This window comes from Corythoichthys intestinalis, chromosome 9 (assembly GCF_030265065.1).
Source record: "Corythoichthys intestinalis isolate RoL2023-P3 chromosome 9, ASM3026506v1, whole genome shotgun sequence".
In the NCBI taxonomy this organism is placed as follows: domain Eukaryota; kingdom Metazoa; phylum Chordata; class Actinopteri; order Syngnathiformes; family Syngnathidae; genus Corythoichthys; species Corythoichthys intestinalis.
Genome location: NC_080403.1, coordinates 28,716,759 through 28,743,282, shown reverse-complemented (window position 1 = coordinate 28,743,282; position 26,524 = coordinate 28,716,759). Strand labels below are relative to the sequence as shown.

The 26,524-nt window shown below is 36.7% G+C and overlaps 1 protein-coding gene across 2 annotated transcripts in view; it reads left to right on the top strand.

The window, feature by feature from the left end:
- Positions 1-383: 383 nt before the first annotated feature.
- The window catches only part of LOC130922222 (transcription factor SOX-13-like), a 42,061-nt gene continuing 15,920 nt past the window's right edge, over positions 384-26,524 (top strand). For both annotated transcript variants that reach the window (XM_057846843.1, XM_057846841.1), the window contains exon 1: positions 384-664. The gene's annotated coding sequence lies outside the window, so the exon portion shown is untranslated. The remainder of the gene's footprint in view (positions 665-26,524) is intronic.

Sequence of the window (26,524 nt, the reverse complement as noted above, 5' to 3'; positions counted from 1 at the left end):
AGTTTATTCATTTATTTTTTTCTGTCTTAATATGAAAGGTAAAAATGTTAATAACTTACATATATTGTGTGAATGTGTTGTTATGTATTGTTGATATTGTGTATTTTGTGTTGTTCAAAACTAATGTAATATTGAACCTAATGGATTCAAAGGAATGGAGGACAACGACCTAATCACCATTAATGGCATATTGGTCAATACGCGTATGTGTGATCAGAAGCCACTGATGGTTGCTATCGACCCGTCTCTTGTGGTTTCCCCGAGCCTCACGCTTACTCACCTCCCCCACTTTGCTGGTCGCCTCAACCTGAAATCGGTCAGACCCCTCGCTCTTTAAGTGGGAGGTGAGCTGTGGACCGCCTTGGACTGGGTGCGAACTCAGGTTGGCTGCGCTGCGAATGAGAGGAGGGCGGCCGGTGTTGCATTTTCCGCCAACATTCACGCGCGTCAGTGGCCACGCTGTGAACACTGCGAGCTCACCGGCCACTACTCAATAACCTCCGCCGTAAAACAATCGGAGAACACGGGACAGGGACCGAATAACTCGCGTCACCAACCACGGAGGTTTTGCAAGGTTGGCACCGAGTGAATGCAGACGAAGAGGAGGTCGACGGAAGTTTTGTTTGGTTTTCTTCAGGAGTTTAGGACGCACCGAAACTGCCTGGTGAGTGTGCTTCTGATCGCTTATCCACCTTTTGCCATTATAATTAATTCATCAGATTTAAACATAATTTTGATTACTCAAATGCATTGTTTCGTGCTCTGATGTTTGTTTGGTTTGACGGGATTTGTGAAGTTTTAGTCGTCATGAAAGTTATGTTAACGAATATTGTCAATATTCCAGGCACATGAAGCTTACAGTTTGCCTCTGTAATGGGTTATTGTTTTGAACGATGATGTATAATTTGAAATACTAAATTCCGTGCAAATCAAAATCAAACTAGGTCTGAGGACTCGTTTTTTGTTTCATTTCATGTTTGTTGAATTTTGGAGTACTGTATTTGATTGTTGGTGTTATTAGTATAGCGCTTTAAACTCATTAGACCTGCATAAAGTCCTTTGGATGTCAGAAGCCGGAGGCTCAGAGGCGTAACAACCTCAGTTGAGGCTTTAAAATCAAGACCATTTTTCTAGGTATTTCATAGAGCTGGGCCTTAAGTACTTATCATGGTGAATTGAGCCGATATACCTCAGTAACGATAAATGACGATAAATTCGCCCAAGCATATGGTTAATACAATTTGAAAATCTGAATAAACGCAGGAAATACAAATTAACCGTTTCTCGTTGATTTATTTACCAGCTTTCAATTTAAAGTATTTAACAATAGTACCTTCAGTGTAAACATTAAGTATATAAAAATATCTTGTAAAAAATAAGCGTTCAAGTATAAATATTTAAAACGGCTTGTATGACTTGAACAACGTGCAATATTGTAAATATTGCTATGGCCAATGTGCAAAAATGTAATTGTAACACAAATGACTTATTGCAAGAGGGGCTTGAACAGTGCACTTCAAATAGAGGACTGTGTATCAGACAACTTATTGTTAATGGCTGCTGTGACATGATCACTCAACACAAGTTTTTACTTCATGGTTTCTGGTCTTTTTATGTTTTTAGCGAGAAATACACGCACGTACAAACCCCCCCCTCACACACACACACACATTAAGATTTTGTGATGGAAGTAATGACGGAATAAAGTGAGCACATATAGAAAAATAGTTGTGGCCAAATAACGGTCATATTATAGGCTACACTGTTGGATTATTCTTTATGGTGAATACAGAGCTCATCCATTGTAAATTGTACCATCATAAAACCTATCAGAGAAGACATTCCCCCCTTCACGCAAACACAGATACAAAACAACATGGCAAACTGATTGCTAGGTGCAGTCCGTGCTCAAAGCACTGCTCCCACATCCACTATTTATGAAATTGACCCTGAAACTGATGTGCAGTGGTACCTCGACAAACGATGACTTCAACACACGATCTTTTCGACATCCAACATAAAATTTCACTCGACATTTGGTCTACATCCAATGAAATGCTCAAAATACAACAATCAATGACAGCGCCGCAGTTTCTTTGTTTTCCCGTAAGACGGACGCAAGGCGGATTTTCTTGTGAAAGAAATCAACTTGGGTTCCAACAATGTTAGTGCAAGTGGTGAAAAAGGTTAGGCTTACCATTGCAATGAAGTTGGAAATGACAGAAAAATATGAGCGTGGTGTGCGCGTCCGTGAACTGGCTCAATATGGCCATAGAATGTCTACGATCTCGACGGTCCTCCTCCGACCTCTGTTCGAGGATCTTTATAAGTTAAGGTGACAATTATTATTGTGGTAACGTCGCAAAAAATTGTAATCATTTATTTTAGAACTTGTGCAACACAACATGCCTACTGTCTGCCGCAGCTGAACATGAAAAGTGAAAGTAAAAGTACTCTCCTCTCTCACTCTGTCAAGTCAGCCACGCGGTGTGTTCAGGTACACCGCGCAAAACACATTCGCCACATTACAATGCGATTCGTTACATTATTAAAGGTATAAATGCGCTATATAAGTACTGTCCATTTACCATTATTATTACTTTTAGTATATTATTATATTACTATTGAGATTTTTATCCATAATTTATTTGTTTTTCTCTGTGTAATTGCTATTTGCATTAGTACCACCAGCATTTATTAAGGATTTAGTGTAGGTTTTCGGGCTGTGGAACAAATTAATGAAATTATAATGTATTCTTATGGGAAAATAACGCACGACATACGACCATTTCGACTTACAAACAAGGTCCTGGAACGAATTAACTTTGTATGTTGAGGTACCACTGTAGTTGGTTCATCAACCTTCTCAAATCCAAAATACTTCCAGACAACCGGCGTCGAGTTCTTTCTTGGCACCAACACCACACTATGAGTGTCGACTAATGCTATACGTGAAATGCCTGTGGCCTGGCTACCGGTAGCCGTTTCACTATTATCCGACTCCATCACGTTCACTTGTAGTGGTAGGGTACTGTCTGATAGCAAAGTGCTTCTGTTTATTTGATTTTCCAATAACCACGTGACTTCACATGTAAGCACACTGCCTGTACTTTCTTAAAGGAGTATGAGTATAGCTGAACAACACATAGTCAAAGCGGGCTGAAAAGACTTTAATTTTTTCGTTTAGTTAAAAAAACGAATTTACGGATGTGGTCAAAATTACGTCAATCATCATGAACCATCTCAGTAAAGGTAAATTTTCGGTAAACCGCCCGGCTCTAGTTTCTCACCTAACCTTCAACTTCAGTTCCCCCCGACAACAAATAAAATCAATCAATAATAGCTAATAAGAATGTTTTAAAATGAGTATGTTCTCCCTGTGCTAATGGATATTAGTTACCAAGAAGCATGTGCCGGAATGAGTTTCTGACGGTATGATAACCTTAAGCCCAAATATCCCGGTTTCACGGTATCACGGTATTGCAATTACAGCTCTAAAATGTGTATATAGATATCAGGGTTTAAAAAAAAAAAAATACAAACAATAACTTTTTTCCCTTGAACAGGATTTTTTTCCCAAAACATATAAGCAAATTGGAACATAAGTATAATGTTAATCAATCAATCAATCAACTTTATTTGTATTGCACATTTAAAAATCCGCCAAGGAGACCAAAGTGCTTTACATAGCATAACACAGCAAAATAAGTTAAAATTAATTTAAAAAATAACTAAATATTCCAAAGTGACCCTAAACCCTTAGCCACAGCTCAATATTATTACCATCAGAACAAAAATAATTGAACTCTTTTCAAAAACGTGTGTAAGACTCGTATCATGTTTAATTAATGCATACAGTCTCTTTCTCAACACTGAGAGTTGTCAGAGAGAAAAAACATGTTTTACCACAGCTAGACACACGATACACGCTGGAGTTAACTCTCGTAGCTGGTGGGAAACGTCCATGACAGTGTTTACTAACCTTTAATTATGTATAAATGCGAAATCATATTGGAGGTATTGCCTCCTCGGTAACCACCCTGCGCAAACATGTTTTACATGTGGGTTGGCCCTCCTCCTCTAAGTCGCGGCCGTCTGTAACTTTTCTGTTGCCGAAATATTCCCATAGCAGCGATTTCGTTTTCATCGTTGGGGGAAAAAGTTCATGAGTTTCACCTCCTCCAGCCATGTGTAGCACAGCTGATTCACTGACACTGAGCAACAACAGGTGGGGGAGGGTTGAGCTTTGCAGCTGCAAGTGAGGGATTTCTCACTGCATTTTTAGGACATAAAAAATAGCTAATACCGTAGGGATGGTATGACGGAAAATTTGGTCGGTTTTGAATCCATGACGTTTTCATACCACGATATACCTTGAAACCGGTAATCGGCACATGTCTAGTTAGTTACCAACTTCCCCTTTATATTTTATTGTAAGAGGGCTATTAATTATGGGTCATGGGTTCAAAGTAATGTATTGGTCACCTATAACCAATTTCAGTATTGGGCTTAGTGTGAGTTTCTATTTTATTGTATAATTTTAATTCTAGTGATTGTTGCATTCACTTTCTTGTTGACCACCCTTAAATAAAGTTTCCATTTAAATGTTTAAAATTAATTAAAAATTATTAATTAAAAATTAATTTAAAGAATTCATCTTTATTTTAAGCAGTACAATGATGTTTCAATTTCAAAGGTTAGTGGTGGAGCTGAAGGGCTGGCTGGAGGCGTGTGATATGGCTGTTCAGGGAAAAGCCAACTTTCATGAGGAACTTATTATTCTCTTGAATTTACTGTTCCTCCCTAAAATGGTAAAAGAACTAAACCAAAATATAATACTGTCACTGTGGATGATGTTATGTTGCACAAGTAAAAAAATAAAAAAATAAATAAATGTTAATGGCAACATTAAACATAATTTCCAGCAACTGTATTGCACAAAATTTGTAAAGGAAGTGAAACTTTTTTTTGATCTATTTAAAAAACTTTCTTTAAGCCCGAATCTTATGATTTCCACCTCCTAAATGTATACAAGAGATGTTTGATACAACCATCTTTTAAAAACTCAAAAGAATTTGAGCTGCTGTTTCTGATACCGATCTGGTATACTTTGTGCAAAATAATGCACCATATCATTTATAATAACACTGATATTGTAATACTTAACATTACATTTCCATACATTTGACAATATCTGCATTTTACCTAAAATGTTAATTTAACAGTTACACTGGATTTATTGCTAATAATAATAGCTGTTATTCATTAAATAATAATATAAATAATATAACGTGTTATTACTTCTCTCTAAAGCTCTTTGTAAATATTTTTCACCGGGACAATTTATAGCACTGGTCTTCTGTTATGATTTATTGACACCTGATCAATTAAATGTATTAAAATGAATCTTTCAATTCAGGAAACCTTAAATGAATGAATCTAGGCTTTTTGCCATGTCAGACTATTTAAGTGAGATACTTTACATATTTTTGCCCCAGGTTGATCTCATAAAAAACAATAACACATACAGCACTGTGACTCTTTCCCAGTTTAAAGGGCTCTCGTGTGTGTTTGTCCTGCATATAGTAATCAAAATCTTCAAATTAACAGGCTTACTCACTTGATGTACAAGTATGATACAGTGCAATGTAGTTCACTCTGAAGGATCAAAACAAAGTCGGTGCGCCAATTTAAAAACATCCAGTTTTTCCAGTCTTTATATGCATTTGCAACACTATTAATTCGGTTGAATAATGAATATATGAATGAATGAATGAATGAATGTTTGAAGATATTAATCTTATTATTCATTGTGCACTTCAAATCAACTGTCAATGCTGGTTGAGCACTTTTGATTTGAGTTCGACAACAAACCATGCACCAGGGTTTGCCTTTATATTTGGCTTCTAATTCTACCTGACATGAATTTTTCCACATCTGCCATCCAGTGGTGTAGAAATGTTTTATAATATTCAAATAAAAAATGAGAGGTGACTCCAATGCGGGTGAGGGCTGCATGATGCCCGGATGCTGCCAATTCCTCATCCTTAATTTAGAGAATATCTCAGTATTTGATGCCTGTGAATATTCATTCATTCATGTCATTTCATTCTCATGGCACTGAAGAAATCACATCTGGAATGGAAGGTTACTAAATTTAGCTGTACACAGACTTAATTGATTGATACAACATCATAATTGGCCCTTCAAATCATTCTATCTTAATATTTAAACAACTGTTTTTCTAATATACAAATCTTCTAAAAAAAATTTATACACATAATAACATAAGTAGTAGTAGCTATTTCACCACTGACCTCTGAACCTACCCCCTCCCTTCTAACTCATTCTTTCTCATGGCGTTTTTTCTTCCTAGGTGAATGGGTTCATGCTGGTTGAAAGACAGTTGACTAATTGCTCCCTGCCTCTGTACCACCCATAGATAACTGTTTACTAGAGTGAAAACATGGTTAAATATGGTGTTTAATTAATGTCTGAAAGCTTCTGTTTGCATTTTATAGCCCGAGGTGACTAGTGACGCGTTACGTGTAGGCCGTTACATTTACTTGAGTAACTTTTTGTGAAAATTTACTTCATTGAGTAGTTTTACTAAACCATACTTTCTACTTTTACTTGAGTAGATTTGTGAAGAAAAAACTACTTACTCCCCTACTTTAGGCTACACAAGGGTCAATACGTTTTTCCACTTTATTCTACATATTATATTTATTATTTTTTGCCTGTGATGCCAAGAGTAGCTCTACCAATTTCACCAATAAGACATTGCAACAATAATCACATGACAACATTACACCAGACTCAAGCTTGTTGTTCTATGATCAGCCCAGCCTGTTCAATCACGTGATGTCTTGAAAGAACTGTAAAAAATGAAGTACATGACATAGAGCGCTGCCCTCAACAAGACTCAAAAGCGCGGATTTAAAGTGTTTTTAAAAACTTTTAAACTGGAGGTATGATCCTTTTAATTTCATACTGGGTAACCATGAAGGAACTACAGTATTCACTATTCAAACTAGGAACTATTTTCTCCACTAGAGAGCACTCATACTCTTTGGAAGAATACTGATTCATTTCTGTCTTTGTTTTTCTCTCTCGCCGAAGTTCAATGATTTTTTTTTCTATTTCTTTGCCTTAATGTGGTTATTTATTGGGTTATTGGTACCATTGGTATCATTACAACAACAGTTCATATACTGGACTGTCTCAGGAAATTAGAATACACAATATTCTAATTTTTTGAGACAGTCCTGTGTATATATACAGGACTGTCTCAGGAAATTAGATACTCAGGAAATTAGAATATTGTGTATTCTAATTTCCTGAGACAGTCCTGTATATATACACAGGACTGTCTCAAAAAATTAGAATATTGTGTATTCTAATTTTCTGAGACAGTCCAGTAGATACCGTAATTTTCGCACCACAAGGCGCACCTTAAGCCGCCATCCGCCAAATCTGGCACAAAAAAGCATTTGTTCATGAATAAGCAACACTCGACTATAAGCCGCAGCTGTCCTTACTGTATTATGGGATATTTACATCAAAAGATATTAACCGGTAACACTTTATTTGATAGCTGCGTCACAAGACTGTCATAAGACCAAATGAACAACCATGGAGCTTTGAACCAATCAGCTACAAAGGTTAATTGCTTCAAGAAGCTTCATTTAGCCATCACAGCTTCCTTTGGGGAGACAGTCAACCTCCGCTGCCACCTGCTGTCAACACTGTTGTTGTCCAATATTCCTCCTAGCATGCATTGCAGGCGTACAGACGTAAATTACAATAAAAATGAATGTTCGTGCTAATTATTTCTTCGGTTACTGTTCCAGTTGTTTTTAATTAATTGCTAGTTATGGTATTATGTAACACTTTATATGATAGTGGCGCCATAAGACTCATAATTATGACATGACATTGTCATGAGCATTAATGAAAGCCTATAATAGATGTCATTTATTGTTATCTGGCAAATTATCTCACTTTTGAATGGATGTAAAAGATCCAAGCTGGACATAAATGGAGTTAGTGACATAATTTGCCGGATGACACTTAATGACATCTGTCATAAGCATTTAGTAATGCCCATGATAGTGTCATGTCATAATTATGGCAGTCTTATGACAGTCTTATGATGCCACTGTCAAATAAAGTGTCACCTATTAACCCAAATAAATCAACAAATAAGCCGCACTGGGCTATAAGCCGCAGGATTCAAAATGAAGGAAAAAATTAGTGGCTTATAGTCCGGAAATTACAGTAAATTTCTGCTGAGAGAGAAAATAAAAAGCAGTTACTGACAATGTTACTCATTACTAGAGTATTCTTTTCACCAAGTACCTCTTTACTTGTACTTGAGTACGTTTTTTGGTTGACTACTTTTACTTATTCTTGAGTAATATTATTTTGAAGTAACGCTACTCAACTTGAGTAAAATTTTGGACTACTCCATCCACCTCTATTTATAGCATTGCGCCAATCTAATAGCACAATTGCTTCAGTCATTCAAAAAACAGCATGACCATTGTGTTAAAATCGCATACATACATACATACCTGTTGTTAAATACTACTGTGGTAAGAATGGTCAGATAAATAACAACAACAACAAAAAGGCATTAGAACAATGTCAAAAAATAAGATCACTCAGATGTAACTCGGTCAATAAAGGCCTTTTTACACCAGAGGCGCATAGTGTGAAAGGGTCCAGTGGCAACGTGCAGAAAAACTGGCAACTGCTCAACAGCATGACCAAATTCAATGAACACAAAACACACAACATGTGTGCCACAAACTAGTTACACAGATTGACCTTGGACTTTAGAAAAAAAAAAAATCCTGTTGAAAAAGCATAATTCGGTGTCAACTTTTCTTTGTTTATTGTGGTCAGATATTTTCAGGGATACCGGCCTGAGCCTTGTGAGCAACTTTTTCCCTCGTGAGCACACGCCTGCCTATCCATTCATTTTTTTAAAATTAAAAACCAACAAATTTGTAGTGCGTGTGCAGAATAAATACTTGTTCACAGAATTCTCAGCGGACTACATGTGGCCTTGGGGCCTGCCAATGCTAAGGACTGGTGTAAGTAAAGTGGTGTATTTAGTCCCACCATTATTGTTGTACTTTGCTGTCCAAGCTGGCAGACTCATCGTGCATGCAGGAGGACTGTCGTCTGACAGAGCACTTTGTTTAGATCAACAATGAGTTCTACGTATATATTTTAGCCGTGACCATGATACGGTGTGGCATAGGGCATGAGAATGGCCTGAAATGCGTGAGAGTTGGGATCCCTGAGTGTACAGTATGTAATATTTGCGATACTATTAACCACCTCCTTGAGGGCAGTAGAGCCGAAAAAGTTATTTTTTCTTTCTCTTCATCTCTCATCCTGACCTCCTATATCCTTTGGACATTGTTCTCTGAATCCTATTGAACCAGGAGTCCACAGAGAGTCACACAATAGAGTGTAATTGTGTGTGTGTCTGTCTGTGTGTGTGTGTCTCTTTTAGTCCTTTAGCACAATGTGAGGCCAAGCCAATCAAACAGAACAATGCGTTGTTCACGGAAGCCTTGTGATGTGTTTAAATAAAACCCTCTGACTGCATTGTCTCTCTGAAAGAATTACAAGGAATGTAAAGGTTAAAAACTCATGTGGTTGACTGAGTGATCAGTACAATGACATTTGACAACTTTATCCATATGTCACAACTCTGACTAATGGTGTAATGCTATGGAGTTGCACTGTTATTGACTGACAGAGTAATGTGGTGACTTATCTTATTTTGGATTGATATAACATGTTTAAAACTTTTTTTCTAAATAAAACTGCCCTTTTGCTTTCTAAACTCCACCGAGGTTTCATTTTCATTTCATTTCTTTATTTGATTAGGAAAATACACGGGGATCGATACATCATTTAAAAAAAACATCAATACAAATATGACAGAGTTAGCATCCGTTGTCTCAGGCAGGCATTTTATTCTAAAACAATGAAATAAATAATACAATCTAACATAACATACAGACATTATATCCATATATCACAAACACAGGATTAGGGCTGCAGCTATCGAGTATTTTAGTAATCGAGTATTCTACTGAAAATTTCATCGATTAATCGGATAAAACTTTTTTTTTTTTTTTTTTTTAGGAAAAGAGAAATTATAAATATACATGAAAAAACAAAACATTTCACCTAATACTGAACCATTTTTAGACAATCAATGTCTTTTAGATGTTCATTGTTGAAAACAGCCAACAATTGCATCTCAGATGTGACTAGAAAAATAAAAGAACAAACATTGCTTTTACTCAATAAACTTCAGATCTTATTAAAGAAAAAAAAAAAAAAAAAAATCATTTCTTACCTAAAAATGTCATGACGCTTGATAACACATATCACTTAAAAGTTAGGTTTTTTTCCCCACGCATTTCAATTGAATTTCCATTTATGTCAATCTATTTTTAAGTTCTAGTTAAGTTTCAAATTTAAGTCTTAATTGAAAGTCCTGATAGGATTTTGAGGTTTTGGAGTGTTCAAAATAAACGTATGATACCTGCTGTATTGGAACACATAAAGCACCAATGCTACTTGTTGTTTTATCCATCAATGACTATCGAGCTAAAATTGACAGTTAGCTTTATGTTTTTTTTTTTTTTACACCCTCATCGCTCTACAGCGCTGTGTTTTTACAGATTAAATAAAGCCTGTATGAAAGACACATTAGCCCCGCATGGACAGTAACTCTACACAGAATCCATACCTAGGTGCAAAAGAAAGTAAAGCCATGTTCACAGTGTACATGTCAGTTTTAGATTAGATTTAGATTAAGATAATTGAAAGCAGGTCTAGTTTGTTTTCAGCCACTGTTTAACGGTAATTTTGAAGGTGCTGATATTGTCACAGTCTGATATGAGCTGGCAGTATATTCCAGGACTGCATTCCTCGAATGCACACCACCATTTGAATGAATTTAAAGTCTATGCCATTTCACATCACTGTCCTCTTTTTTTTTCTTTATGAGTGAGTGAGTGAGAGTAGAGAGTTTGTTTTTCATTCATTCATTCATTCATTCATTCATTCATTCATTCATTCATCTTCTGAACCACTTAACCTCACGAGGGTCGTGGGGGTGCTGGAGCCTATCCAAGGTATCAATGGGCAGGAGGTAGGGTACACCCTGAACTGGTTTTATCAGGGGAAAAAAAAGATAGAGGATGGAGCGTGACAGAGCAAGAAGTGGTAGAAAAATTGCTGCAATCTTCCTTGTTTCCTAAAACCACAGGAGGAGCTCTTCAAATGCCGTTAAAATCTTCCATAACAAAATACATTAATGGAAAAATAATTGATTGCTGAAGTAAATAACAACACTGCTATTCTCATGAATAATATTTGCGCTATTTGCTGATTTTGAATGTTATTTGCTCAAATATGCCATTTGTTTGTAATTTTTAGGGCAAATAACAATTTTTAAATGTTGTAATATTTTACTGTCGTACTTAAATTTGGGAGTGCTTCTCTAAAGAGAATATCAGGCTCAGGTCCGAGGGATTCTGTTTTTTTCCTGTTTGTTTGTGATTTTAACTATGACTGGATAAAACGTGTGCTAACTAAAAAAAAGGAATGCAAGAGACTATTTTTATGACTTATGTATCAAGCGTGCACTTGACTTCAATGTTGCAGCGTTAAAGTATTTAATTTTAAGTTAAAGGGTAAAAAATGATATGGGAAACTTGGAGTATTTCTGTTTAATGTAATTTGTACTTTTAAATTGATTACATTTATTATCGATATAAAAAAAGTGTTTAGTAAAATACAGAAGTTAATTTTTTTCCTTTTATGTTTTCGAACTGTAATTTTTCAACAGGTAAATTGATTCAGTTCACAAGTAGAGAAAAAAAACAACAGTAGCTTGCGAAATCGTCTGATTGATCTAAATGACAGAAATGTACCCCTCGCACAAGTGGCTTTTATTTCCTATTGCTTGGTGTTAACACCTTATGTTGCGCAACTTGCGTTAATGCAACAGATTGAAAAGTCGGTATGGCTTCACACTTTTTTTCTGAGGATCCAGGGTTCAAGTCCCAGTTCAGGCAGTTTTTCAAGGCATAATTGCCTTAAAAGTTGTCACTGGTACTTTTCAATTTATAGCAACGCTAGGGAACTTTTCACCCTTTATAGAATATTTTCATAACATTTGCGTTGATATGTCGACTGACAACTAGTTGAATGACACCTCTGTTATAGCCTGAGGGGTTCCGTATCGCTTTCACTGGCACTAATTTAGTTTGAGGAGGGTGGCAGGAACCCTTCCTCGCACAAAAAAAAACTACAAATGTGCTGACTACTGCACGGCATACGTCACCTCCCCCCTTCCCATTTGTTATGAAGACCGATGTCAATGAGAATGCTTTCGCAAGAATCCTGCAAAGATGGCAGGGCAACAAAAGAGTTTTGTCCGAGGAGACAAAAGAAAAAAGGGAGGATACCAGGATAAAAGGGCACTCAAGAATAATCAATGGCCCGGCTTTCACTCGCTGGCGTGACCCCCCCTCACCAGAACTCACTGACAAGTTCGGGTAACGGGCGCAGCAGCGGAGGGTCGGTGGGGGAATACAGTACAAAATCAAACGTTTCTTATTTTGAACATCGTCATAATATATTGTTTAGCCTCAACTGGATTCATTACTTCATCACTATTCATTCCTCACACAGCCGCTGGAAACAGAAATGTCGTCCAATCCAACTGCAGGCGACTGGGAGATAAGGATTTTACGATACTGTGCGCTGGTCTTCATGGGAAATGCAGTCTTCCCTAAGGCATAACACTACTGCTTTTGTCCACCCGCGCTGCTAAAATCGACCAAAACTGAAAGTTCCCTAATTTTGCTTTAAACAATTAGTTTGGACTCATTTGTTAAAAACACGCCAGGTGAAACCATAATAACGATGATAAGTACAAACAAGAAAAACAGCTGATAAGAGCAAACCTTACTAAACTATTAAACAACAACATATTCTCTTTCAACAATCAGCACCACTGTCAGCAATCACAAGGCATTCTTAAGATTCTTCTTTACAAAGGACATTGAACAAATCTCTTTTATGTTTGCTAGGTTTCTTTGCCTCAGAACACACAAGGTTGAATGTCTTTCTACTGCTCTCCCGTTTGTTTGTTTCAATGGGAAAAGTACTGTTCAAGCAAAAAAAACAAAGAAACAAAAAAAACCAACTATTCAATCATTTCTCAAGGTTTTGTTAAATGAGAAGGCAACATCATTAAATAATTTTAAAGGCTAAAGAAAAGAGTTGTTAACAAATTTGAAAAAAATTAATTAAAAAATGCTCAAAATATGCAAGAAAGCTTCAGAATTGGGGAAAAATGAGGCTGGCCTGCCTGGTCTCGGAAGCTGTAGATGTGTCCGCTGACTGCTCAAACCATGCCATGCTTAGGTTCCAAAATGTCCATCAACTACCTCTACTTGTAGTAACGTAGAAAATGGATGCTATTTTGTCAAGCTTGTTTCCTATACCTACATGTTGTGAAGCATCTCTCTCTCGCCCACATTTTCGGAACACCTCGCGCCCATCTGAACGCAAATGGGGCCACATTTTCAGTATGCTTTTCTCTCACTTCAATGCCAACAAGTGTTCGCAAACGCATTTTTGGGGACGAACCACTTTTTTCAACAGTTTACGCACACTTCTTTATTACTATTTATTATTATTATTATTTTTTATTATTATTATGATTAATTGTCTTCGGAACCCAGGCCAAATAGAGACCCAACAGAAGAAAATATGTGATTGAATTACGCTTAGTTGTGGTTTAGCTGCCATGTAGTTTGCATCACATGCTGCGGTTGACAAAATTAAACATGCCCATGCTTTTTAGGCCATTAAAAAAGCAATAACTGATTTTCTTCTTTGCGTGATTGCATTGAATCTTAATGTCAGTGTGAAGGTGCGCATCCTCAAAATGCAAGCTTCTACAGGACCAAGTTGTGTTAAACACATTATTGTTGAAGGAAAACCTTTGTTTGGAACTATTTGGTGGTTACTCTTATTCATGAATGATGCTTAACTGCTTTCTCTTTTGAGACTGTTCCCACAATGTTCACCACTTTAAGCATAAATTATAGACATGTCTTTGCAGGTTTTTGTGTTATGAGTAACAATAATGTTGTTTTGACGCAACCTGTCAGGTGCTTAGCCTTATAGTGTGCATCCAATTAATTTTGCCAAGATTATATTCCTTAGAAGTAATTTCAAATAGGCACAAACGTGTAACTTAATATATTGTAATATATTGTGGTGTTGTATGTGCAATGTTTATTGATGTTGATGATGTATAAATGAATGACCCCGCCCCGTTTCACACACTGCTCTACCCTCTTTATAGCTCACAAAAAAAAAAAGCTTTTAATTCTACGTTCACGAAATTTAATTTGAGCACTTTTTGAAGCTATTCCTGCTAAAATCAGAAGATCTTTGCAATGCACACAAATGAACTGCCTGGGCTTTTCATCTTTCTCGGTAGTGACGTCAATTTGTGACGTGTGTGACTTTATAAAGTCAATGGTATTAGTGGCAGCCAGTGTTGTTAATAACGGCGTTAGAGTATAACGGCGTTACTAATGGCTGTATTTTTTTCAGTAGTGAGTAATCTAATCAATTACTTCTCTAATCTTTGCAACGCGGTTACCGTTACTGAGGATGTAAAGGTGTGCATTACTATGCGTTACTACGTTGGTTGAATGACGCGAGAGAAGTCTGAGAGACATGGAGAGAAAAGAGCGAGAGTGGAAAGGAGTGAAGGGAGTTGTGACGCAGTTGCAAAAACGATGCTAAGCTAGGTGGCTCCAATAATACCTGACTGTAGCTGACAGCCTACAAACAACGCCCACATGATGCTACGCTAGATATCACATGTATATAGAAGTAGATGCGAAATGACAGAATCGGCGGCGTGAGCAAATGTATAGAGAAGTAGATGCGAAATGATACACAGCTGCCATCTTGCAGTAGACTTCTCAACAACAGAGCCTTCCTAGTGAACCTAAGTAACTTTATATCTAAAATACTCCTAGATCGGGAAAATCTTGACTTGAATCTATCTTTAAATAATGAAACAGTTTTAAAACTTTCACATGTAGAAAGTGGACAGAGTGGAACTAATGCAATCACGGGAGTAATTTTAATAACTTTAACGGTTTATTCACAACATTAATGACTTCCAAACAGAGCAAAGGTTACTATCTAGTTATCACAATCACAATATACACAATATCCCTGTGTCCAGTTAAGTTTAGGGTAAAGAATTGGGATGGGGCGAATTGTCCCAAAAACCTTTGAACTTCACACAGTGTTTTTTTGAATGGGAAAAAAATATGAAAAGTAAAACCAGTTACTCTGCCAAGTAACTAATTACTCTTACATTCAGGTAACTGAGTTACTAACTCTTACTTTTGAGGGATAAGTAATTTGTATCTGTAATTAATTACATTTTTAAAGTAAGATTAACAACACTCAGATGTGTGTAGTGTACGTGTGTGCATGTGAATGTGCAAGGGTCCCATCATCTCTGTGTGCAGGATGTGTGTGCAAAGCAGGGAATTTATGATTAAGGCGGTCAGCAAGCAACTTCGGACATGATCTCTGTCTTATTGGAGCTGGTTAAGAACTGTGGCACAAAGTTGTTTGTGGCATATGTAGTTAGATAAACCCACATACAAAGACTAATAGCCTCCTGTAGCTACGCACTGTGGCGATGAGCAGCCCACCCACCACCCGTAGAATCACCTGTTGTGCGCCAAGGTGTTTCCATAGTAACGCCTCAGAGCTCTGGCCTCTTGCCCTATAAGACCCTCAACAAACACATACCCCCACCACTCTTATTTGGAGCGCTATAAAGCACACACATACACTCGCGCAAACACACAAATGTGCTCTCACACTTTGTGCACACGTAGGTACTCATCACACGAACCAGTGAATGTACTGAAGATATAAAGTGTGCTGGGCTAAAGGAGGGAGCACATTGTGAGAGTCAGGCTTCCTTTGTCTCTGCTACCCTCAAGGAGCTGAGTGTAAAAAGAGTGGGGGTTAGAGTGCTTTGTGAACCAAATAAAAAAAAAGTGGCCTTCATACACATCCTTTCTTTCCTCTCTTGTTCTGTCTCTTTATTGGGTGCGTGTTTTGTCTTCTTTCCTCATCTTCCTCCAACCCATCTTCTCTAAATGCCACAGTAGCTTCTCGCTCGCCATCACAATTGGCGACCTGTTTCATAGGAAGTGAGTGGGGGAGTGAGAGATGGAGTGAAAGATGGCTATAGTTTCAACTGTGCTTCTAAAAAGACTATAAGGAAGCCACATGACCCCCTGCCTAGAGCTATAACCCCATTTTGTGTATAATAACGTCTTTAGAGGTAGAGATGTAAATTGTTTTGGAATTTGTTTGGGATTTTAATTTTGTTTCCAAGAGTGTGCTAATAAAAAATAAATAAATAAATAAATAAAAAGTTCAGTCCAGTAAGTTATCATGTGTAACCTTTTCTTATTTCCAGTATTTTTTTAAGGGTGGAATAATCCCAAAATCCAAATACAGTGGTACTTAAACTAGGAGTGGGAACCTCTTGGTACCTCACAATACGATACAATTTGCGATACAAAGCTTACGATAACGATGATCTGACGATATGGCGATATAACCATTATTGATAAATCGGTCAGGAAATCCTTCTAGGATATTCTACAAGCAATAATAAACACAAAAACACAATTTTCATCCTTCGGCTGTGTGTTTATCACTAGTAGACGTCCAATCCATTTGAACTGGGAGGGATGGCAGCCATCCCTCCCACTTCAAACGGATTGAACGTCTATGGCTGTCAGTGGCAGCCAAAGCCAGGCAATGAGGTAATTTTGGGCCATTTAAGGTCGTTTACCTGTTGATTTTTCGTTACTTCCTGTTGATTTTGGGGTATCTGTTGGGTCACTTCCTGTTTATTTTGAGATACAGAACAGGAAGTCACCTGGGAATCACCCAAATAAATAGGCAGTGACTCAAACTCAACACGAAATAAACTTTAAATGCCCTAAAACGAAGAGCAAGTGACCTGTAGATGCCCCGAAAATTGGACCGAATGACTGTGAATGCTCTGGCTTTGAATGAACAAACGTTCCCTGTCTAAATGGATTGGGCGTCGAGCACCGTCAATGGCAGCCTTAGAGTTAACTGAGACACTATTATGGTGGAAGATTTTGGTAGAAACTTGATGGTTCTTTTTTTTTTTTTTTTTAATATTGACACCTTTTTAAAACGATATCTCGATTCTTGACAGGAGCATATTGATAACCTTTTGGGATACAAAGTATCACGATATCGCCTTTTGTTTCTACATCCGACGACATGCTCGAAATACGACGATTTATGACCGCGCCGCAGTTTCTTTGTTTTCCCGTAAGACGGACACACAGCAGATTTTCTTGTGAGAGAAATCAACATGGGTTCCAAGAATGTTAGTGAAAAAAGGAAAAGAGTTGATGCTTAACATTGAAGTGAAGATGGAAATGATAGAAAAATATGAGCGTGGTGTCCGCATTTGTGAACTGGCTCAACAATACGGCCGTAGAATGTCTACTCTCGACGGTCCTCCTCCATTCGCCAGTCTTTATAAGTTAAGGTGACAATTATTATTGTGGTAACATCGCCAAAGAAATCGCCAGTTTCGTCAAGTTTCTAATCATTTAGTCCATCAACTTGTGCAACACAATACGCCTACTGTCCGCCGCAGCTGAACAAGGTAAACAAAGTAAAAGTCCCATCTCACTCTGTCAGGCTAGCAACGCGGTGCGTTTAGGTACACCACGCAAACATACTCACCACATTACAACCCGATTCGTTACATTATTACAGGTATTATTATTATTACTATTATTAGATTATTATTCCTATGTTTATTTATAATTTATTTGTTTTGCTCTGTGTAATTGCTATTTGCAATAGTACCAGCTAGAGGTGTGCGAAATTTCAGATTCTTAGATTATTCGCGATTCGGCCGTGGAAGATTCAAGAACGATTCGCAAACATTCGAATTCCGATTATTGAAATATGCCAAGTAAAGCGGAACTAAAACACAGTCAGCGCGGTCTTCGGGACGCAATGAGGAGCGGGCCGAGAGTAAACATAAGCGGCGCAGGGTACTGAGAGAGGCGGTCTGCTGCCAGACTCTTTTGGAGCATCATGCTCAACTCATGCCGCTAGATAAAAAAAAAAACAATAATACCTGATTGCGGCCTACAGCGGCTACAAACTACTTCCACATAATGCTACAGTAGATATTGCATATATATATATATATATATATATATATATATATGTATATATATATATATATACATACAGTGGGGAGAACAAGTATTTGATACACTGTCAATGGGAAAACCCATTGGCAGTGTATCAAATACTTGTTCTCCCCACTGTATATATACAGTATATATATGTGTATATATATATATATATATATATATATATATATATATATATATATATATATATATATGGCGGAAAACACAGACAAGACTGAAAAAGCAGTTTCTGCTCTTGCACTCCTCTTTAAAAGAAACTGCTGTATTTTAAGCCAAAACAACTGTTGTGTTTGATAGAACAATAGGTCTATATGCTGCCATAGCAGATTCATGGCACATTAAGCCCCCGAACTATTTTTAATTTGCCCGTTTTACCCTGGAAACCCCCCGTTTACAGACGTCGCGCAACCGTTTTTGTTTCAAACCAGCCACGAAAACAAGGTAAGTAATGATATTTATTATTCAAAATGTCTGTCATTTTTTGCTTAGAATCATTAATTGATGTCTAATATTTTGTTAAAAAAAAAAAAAAAAAAAAAAACACTTTAAAAAATTATTCACTCGCATATTTGAAAGTTTTAAATAAATTACGTCACAATGAAAAAAAAATGGCGTCTGTAAAAAAGTCACGGATATTTACCTCATAACTATCGTTAAATTGTATTTTTTTTCTTACTGTCGCATTTTCCCCGATATGTTAATGATAAATAATCGATCCAGACAAAGACAATTTGAAAAAAAAAAAAACGTTTACAAGGGTAAATATATGAAAAAGAACATCTTGACCACTCCTTGATGTCCGCGATTTCTGCATCGCGACCCTTGTTATATTACCATCTTTCACCCATAAAATCCCCCCAAAATCCAGCTGTGGCCATTCACAGCTGTGTCTTGACACTCAATGATCCATGCGACGTGCGAGTTTTTGGATCGAAACAAGGTAAGTACGCGATAATATCTCGTTAAAGTCAAGTACGCGATAATATCTCGTTAAAGTCATGGCGTCTGTAATTCTGCTCTCGCGTGCTCTCGCTTCCAGATATGGTTTTGCTGTTTAATTTTTTTTTTTTTTTTTCTAAAATGCCCTCCTGTCCCAAAATTTTCTTCCCCCAGAAAGTTGAGATTTTAAGCTTTCCAATGATGTATCACACATGCTTATCGGACAATTTTGAAATTTGGCCAAATTGGGGGTCTCAGAGCGGAACTTCAAGTCACCTGAGTGTTTTTCGCCATATATATATATATATATATATATATATATATATATATATATATATATATATATATATATATATATATATATATTAGGGCTGTCCCAAACGACTAATTTTCTCCCGATTAGTCAGCCGACTATTTTTACGATTAGTCGACTAATCTAATAATTTTTTTTTTTTTTTTTTACTAATTTAGCAATGACATTTTTGTTGACACTTATCAATTCACACAAAACATATTGGAACACTCAAATTATTTATTAAAGTACAAATAAACACGTAAATAACAATAATAAATCACAAATAAACAATGAGTTCAAATGCTGATAGAATTAACTAGTGTAGCATCCCGATTGAAAAGATGGTCTCTTAAACTGATGGTTTACAACTTTTATTCCATCCTTGGTGTAAACACACTGTAAGAGCTACGGTGCACACAAATAAAGCAACACAATTAGAAATTAACAAAAACTTTTCACCTTTTTCCTTTTAAACCTTATTTATATATCAATGAATTGCCTATATGAATTGCCTTTACCTTAATTTATTACCTTATCATTGACAAGCTCTCCCTTGAGTGCAATCGCTGTATATACTGTATATATTTATGACCTTTTAACCCAAATAATTTTCTATACCATAAAATAAACCATAACATGAAATAAACCTTTCAATTAGCATTAAGAACAATACTAATAGCACTTATAGGCCCATTGTCAATGAAACATTATTATTTAGTAAGGCGACAGCACCCTCTGGTGTACAAAAAATGACGAAAAAAAAAAAATTACAAACTGGGTGAAGGCGCTTGAGGTGTTAATTCACGGCCGACGTGCAGCCAAGCTTGGCATTGAAGAGACAGGACAGAAGAGTGTACTCTCCTTTGTTTCTTTGAAATAAGTCAATGTTTTGGACACTCTGGTGCACTTTTTTTGGCTTTGTGCCGCTTTCCCGGCTTGAAAACAGAGCGTCCGACATTCTACCTTTCCACGCATATATTTTTTAACCCTTCATTAACCGTCGACGGGATGTTGTGCTCGTCGACGGATTTACGTCATCGATGACGTCGACTATGTCGACTAGTCGGGACAGCTCTAATATGTATATATATATATATATATATATATATAGAGAGAGAGAGAGAGAGAGAGAGAGAGAGAGAGAGAGAGAGAGAGAGAGAGAGAGAGAGAGAGAGAGAGAGAGAGAGCGAGAGAGAGAGAGACAGAACTAGATGCGAAATGACAGACTCGGCAGCTTAGCACATGTATTGAAAACTAGATGCGAAATGACATCTCAAAGCAGTAGACTTCTCTTGGAAGGCTTGTAGCGAACCTTCCGAGTGAACCTTATTAACTTTTCATCTAAAATACTCCTAAATTGGCAAAATCTTGACTTGAATCGATCTTTAAATTATGATACAGTTTTGAAGCTTTCACATGTTGAAAGTAGACAGAAGGGAAATTATTACATCATAAAGCATAAAAAATATGTCCTTTAAATTTAAAGGATGCTTTATCTTTTCACATACAGTATACTGTAGATAGTCACAGGAAAAATCCATGTTTCAGTTACTTTGTAATTGAAGCACACCACTGTTCCCACTGTATCGAATCTCTTTGGTGTTTCTGTGTTCATTCCCAGTTAACATACAATGGCTTTGTTAGAAGTCTGGACGAGATAATACATTTTGATGAAAAGTGTTAACACCCAGGTTCACTAAAAAACAGTATATAATATTTCTATTACTAAGTCCATTAAGTATTTTTTTTTCATATGAAGAATTAACAATTCGTCTCGAAACTAAGAACACAACATAATTATGACACCTTCACATTTACACAACCACTGGGACGTTAGTAGTTTAACACGTTATAAAAATAGACTGTAGGTATTCGGATGTTTGACAAAGACAATGATTGTGCTGATTGAAAATTAAATCGGCACATGACAGCTGCCGTCCACTTAACATCAAGCTGTGCACTTATCTGAAGTCGAACACTTGTTGATTGCAGAATGTAGTGCTCAACACTACTGTCTAATATGTTGTCATTGTTTTTGATTGGTGTTTGGTGATGCTATTAACACTATATTAAGGTGTTACTTGAAAAACAAGAACCTAAATACTCCGGTTCCAGAGCAAATGCATTTGACATTTTTTAGGCTGACAACTAACCACATGCTTTTCATGTAGTAAAACGATGCCAAAACACAAAATCAAAGGGCATTCTAGGTTTGCATTTTTGATTCACCTTAAGTGGATAATTTATGTTTGGCTCCCTTATTCTGCCACTTATTGCACTTGCCCTTATTCCCTCTGGTGTATTGCAGCAAGGTCTCTCAAGTGGCATTATAGCTAAAGACAGTTTGAGTAAAAAAGTTGGACCATTTTTAGAAGAAACATCAGGCAAACTGTGTGGAGAATTTTATTAACACTGTATATAACCGTATTTAATTCCTATAGGCTAGATGCTTGAAGATTGACCTTTGGTATTCTGTAGGGTAGCCCCTGTACATAACAGGGACAGTTTCCAAACACTGTTCTTTTGTGTGTGCTATTGAGCATTGAGCACACCTTATCAAGGTTTAGTGAAAGAAAATTTGATTAGTGAGTTGCTATTCTTGATGAATGCATTTTTTTTGACTGCACAATAGTTCACTACCCTTGACATCAAAAGGCCAGGAGAACAGAGGAAGAGAGGGAATGGAAGGATGAAGAGTGAGGCTTTTGACTTCATCCCAGAGAACTCTTTCTCTAATGAGGCCAAGGCAATAATGCACAAAGAATTTGTTCCAAAATGTGCGTGTGTGCCTGCGCGCGTACGTATGTTTTTAGAATGTTGTACAATCGCACTAGATAAAACACAGTAACCCCTAGATGAATGCATGTTTTTTAAATATTCTATAATTTTATGGATGGTTGGGGAGGGGGAGAGAGTCCATACTCAAATGTAAAAATGTCTGCAGTAACGATGCAAAATAAGATTTCTGCAAGTAACGGTAATATATATATATTTTTTCAAATAACCTTTTAGCTATAAAACTATTTCATTTTTCTAAACCATTTCATTTCTCTAAATGAATTACATTCTTTTATTTAAGCTAAATCCTGACATCAACAGTCGTCAATTCATATTAGCTGCAGGAGAATTTGAAAAGAAGTGTCAAGTTATTTTTGGTTCTTTTCAATGAAGTTCTTCCTGCTTTGGGATTTGGTCAACCCAAACCGTTATTAGCAGATAGAATAGATTTAATATTTTGAAACATTTGTTAATATAGTTTTGCATTTTTCTAACATGACAGGGTTTGGGTCCATGAAACATCTTGCTGTAAAAATATGTAATGTTGCCATTCAAAATGTACTGAAAATGAAAGAAAATACTAAGTAGGGAGCCCATTTACTGCTATGCATGCCTAATATATTCTTGATAGGACTTCCTACAACATTTGTGTGACTGTGAATGTTTTTGTACATTCTCTGAGTAGGAAATTAGGTCAGAGGTCTCTGATGTTGAATGGGAGGTTATAACCTACAGTGTATTGTGCTTTTTTAAATAGAAAAACTAACATTCTTAAAAGCTATAATACAGCATCAACCGTGATCCTGGTTCTTGGATATTATTCACCTTCCGTTGCTTTTTTTTTTTTGCCTCAGGCTCTGAAAAAGCGACAACATGACTCCAAAAGTTACATTGCTGGGCGCAGTGTGAAAAAAGACTGACGGCAAGATTTGAAAGTAAAAGAAAGGAAGGACATTTGATCAAAGTCTCATGTTTTCTGGGGGCAAAATGGTTCGACGTACGAGTACTATTGATGTACATTCATTCTATCCCCAGTTTACCTCTAACTAACTTAAAGCCACAAGAAACTTCTTAAATTTTGGCATTTTCATTAAGCAACTTTAAATTCAATTCAATTGAATGTTTACTAGGGCTGTCCCAAATGACTATTTTTCTCCCGATTAGTCAGCAGACCTTCTAACGATTAGTTGACTATTCTAATATTTTTTTTCCTTTTTAATTTTTTTTTTTTTTTTTTTTTAATCTAAACTAGCAATTACATTTTTGTTGACGCTTATTAATTCACAAAAACATTTTGGAACACTTAAATTCTGTATTAAAGTACAAACAAACACATAAATAACAATAATAACTCACAAATAAACATTGAGGTCAAATGCTGATAGCATTACCTAGTGCAAAAGAATGGAATGTAAACAAACACTGTGACTTCCCCTTTCCAACATGATTCAAAACAATTCTTAAAAAAAACAAACTACATATTAAAAATATGTCGCATTAATGTTATAGTGTACTTCTACATAAATGTACGTATATCATGTATATGGCATAAAACACTCAGGTGACTTGAAGTTCTGCTCTGAGACCCCTAATTTGGCCAGCTTTCAAAATTATCTAATATGCATGTGTGATACATCATTGGAAAGCTTAAAATTTTTCTGCGGGAAGAAAAATTTTGAACAGGAGGGCATTTTTTTTTTTTTTTTAATGTTTTTTTAAACAGCAAAACCCTATTTGGAGGTGAGAGCACGCAAGAGCAGAATTACAGACGCCATGACTTTAACGAGATATTATCGCGTACTTACCTTGTTTCAGTCCAAAAACTCCATGTAACATGTATCACTGAGTGTCAAGACACAGCTGTGAATGGCCACAGCCGGATTTTTGGGGGATTTTATGGGCGAAACATGGTAATATAACAAGGGTGGCGATGCAGAAATCGCAGACATCAAGGAGTGGTTGAGATTTTCTTTTTCATATATTTACCCTTTGAAACTTTTTTTTTCTTCAATTTTTCTTTGTTTGGATCGATTATTTATCATCTAAAATATTAGGGAAAATGCGATAGCAACGAAAAAATACAATTAAGCGATAGGTATGAGGTAGATATCCGTGACTTAATTACAGACACCATTTTTTTCATTGTGACATAGTTTGTTTAAAAGTTTAAAATATGCGAGTGAATAAATTTTTAAAGTCTTTTTTTTTCTTTTTTTTTAATTTTAAACAAAATATTAGACATCAATTAATGATTCTAAGCTAAAAATGACATTTTGAATTATAAATATAATTAATTACCTTTGTTTTACAGCTGAGTTGAAACAAAAGCAGTTGTGCGAAGTCTGTAAACGGGGGTTTCCAGGGTAAAACGGACAAATTAAAAATAGTTTGGGGGCTTAATGCGCCATGAATCTGCTATGCCAGCATATAAACATATTGTTCTATCAAACAACTGTTGTTTTGGCTTAAAATACAGCAGTTTCGTTTAAGGAGGAGTGCAAGAGCAGAAACTGCTTTTTTTTTTAGGCTTGTCTGTGTTTTCCGCCATATACATAATGATACCTCATAATATAAAGTAAGAAAGATTAGTGTAGTCATGTACTATGGTAAGCAGGCCAGAGTTCCCAATTACAAAAAAAAAAAAAAAAGTTTTCTCCCCAGGCAGGAGCATCCAGCATTCTAACAAATATAGTCTGCATGCTGTGCACAAACTACAGAGAGTGTGAGACCTACAGCTTTCGGGAACAGCAGCAGAGTAGAGAAATAAATGTCACGTCACGTGTCACTGGAGTGAAGCATATGAAAATAACTTAATAATGCACATTGATGTGATGCACATAAAGGCAACTTCAACAAAAAAATGTCGTTAGTTAGTTATATGGATTTACGATCTGCCAGGTTATTGTCTCCTGTCATCTTCCAAAATTACAACTGGGTACTGGCGCTTCAGGTGTTCATTCACGGCCGACGTGCTGCCGTAGTATGCAAGCTTGGCGTTGGAGAGACTGCACAGGAGAGTTTACAATCGTTGTTTTTTTTCGTTAAAATAAATCCATGCTTTGGCCACTTTGGTGTGCTTTTTTAGCCTTGTGCCGGTTTCCCCGCTTGCATCCCGAGCGTCCGCCATTCTCAGCTTTCCACGCATATATCCTTTGAACCCTTCATTAACAGTCAACGGGATGGTGTGCCCGTCGACGCATTTACGTCATCGACTACGTTGACTATTCAGGACAGCGTTAATGTTTACCCTTTTTAATATGACCCTCTAGTTGTCTAACCACATGTACTTTATGTGATACTGTACATGATTACACTGACAGCTTTTTATTAAGATAACTATCTCATTCTTTTTCATAAAAAATGCTTACAGTGGTAATGTTTGTTTTTCATGTTTTGTTGGGCTCATTGGATCTTAAAAAAATGTCTTTGGGTGAAATGAAAGGTGTTAATCTCCCAATCATAAGGGAACATTGATTGAAGTAGATTTGATGAAGAGCAGCTGGCTATTGAGGATATCTAATCAGTGCTTGCTTAGATCAAGATTCCCTTGTAGTTGATGGAATTGTATAGTAGGAAATGGGACATTGGATAACTCTGGCAGGCTGGCACATAATTACAGTACCTTGTAGAATTAATTTCACAGCCTTAACTGTCTTTCAGTGGAAAAAAACACATAAGGCACTCCTCACACTGTCATTTGCAATGAAAGCAAACCTGTTCAGGCAGTTCATTGTCTCTTGACGTTAGCCTGGTACACCAGACTCAAAATAAAATTTCCAGGGCGGAGCAAGCCACAGCAAACAGACAGTGGAGTGGACCAATCAGCGACAGGCGGACGTGACGTTAGTAAAGCGACGACGGAATTGCGCGTGGAGTTTATTCAACATGGCTAGCGCGAGACGGACTTTTGTCAATGACTTGTGTCAATGTGTTTTTGGTAATTTAAAACTGATTTTACCGTGGATTGAAAACATATTCTCGGCTCTCCTTGTTCGCCATCTGTGTTGTTTTGGAGACGACTTCCGACGCGGAAGAGTGATGTTGCTCGTCAAGAACACGTCACGCAAATAAATGAATCTGATTGGACGGTTGATTTTGTTCTTGCCCGAGAGGCCGTTAATGG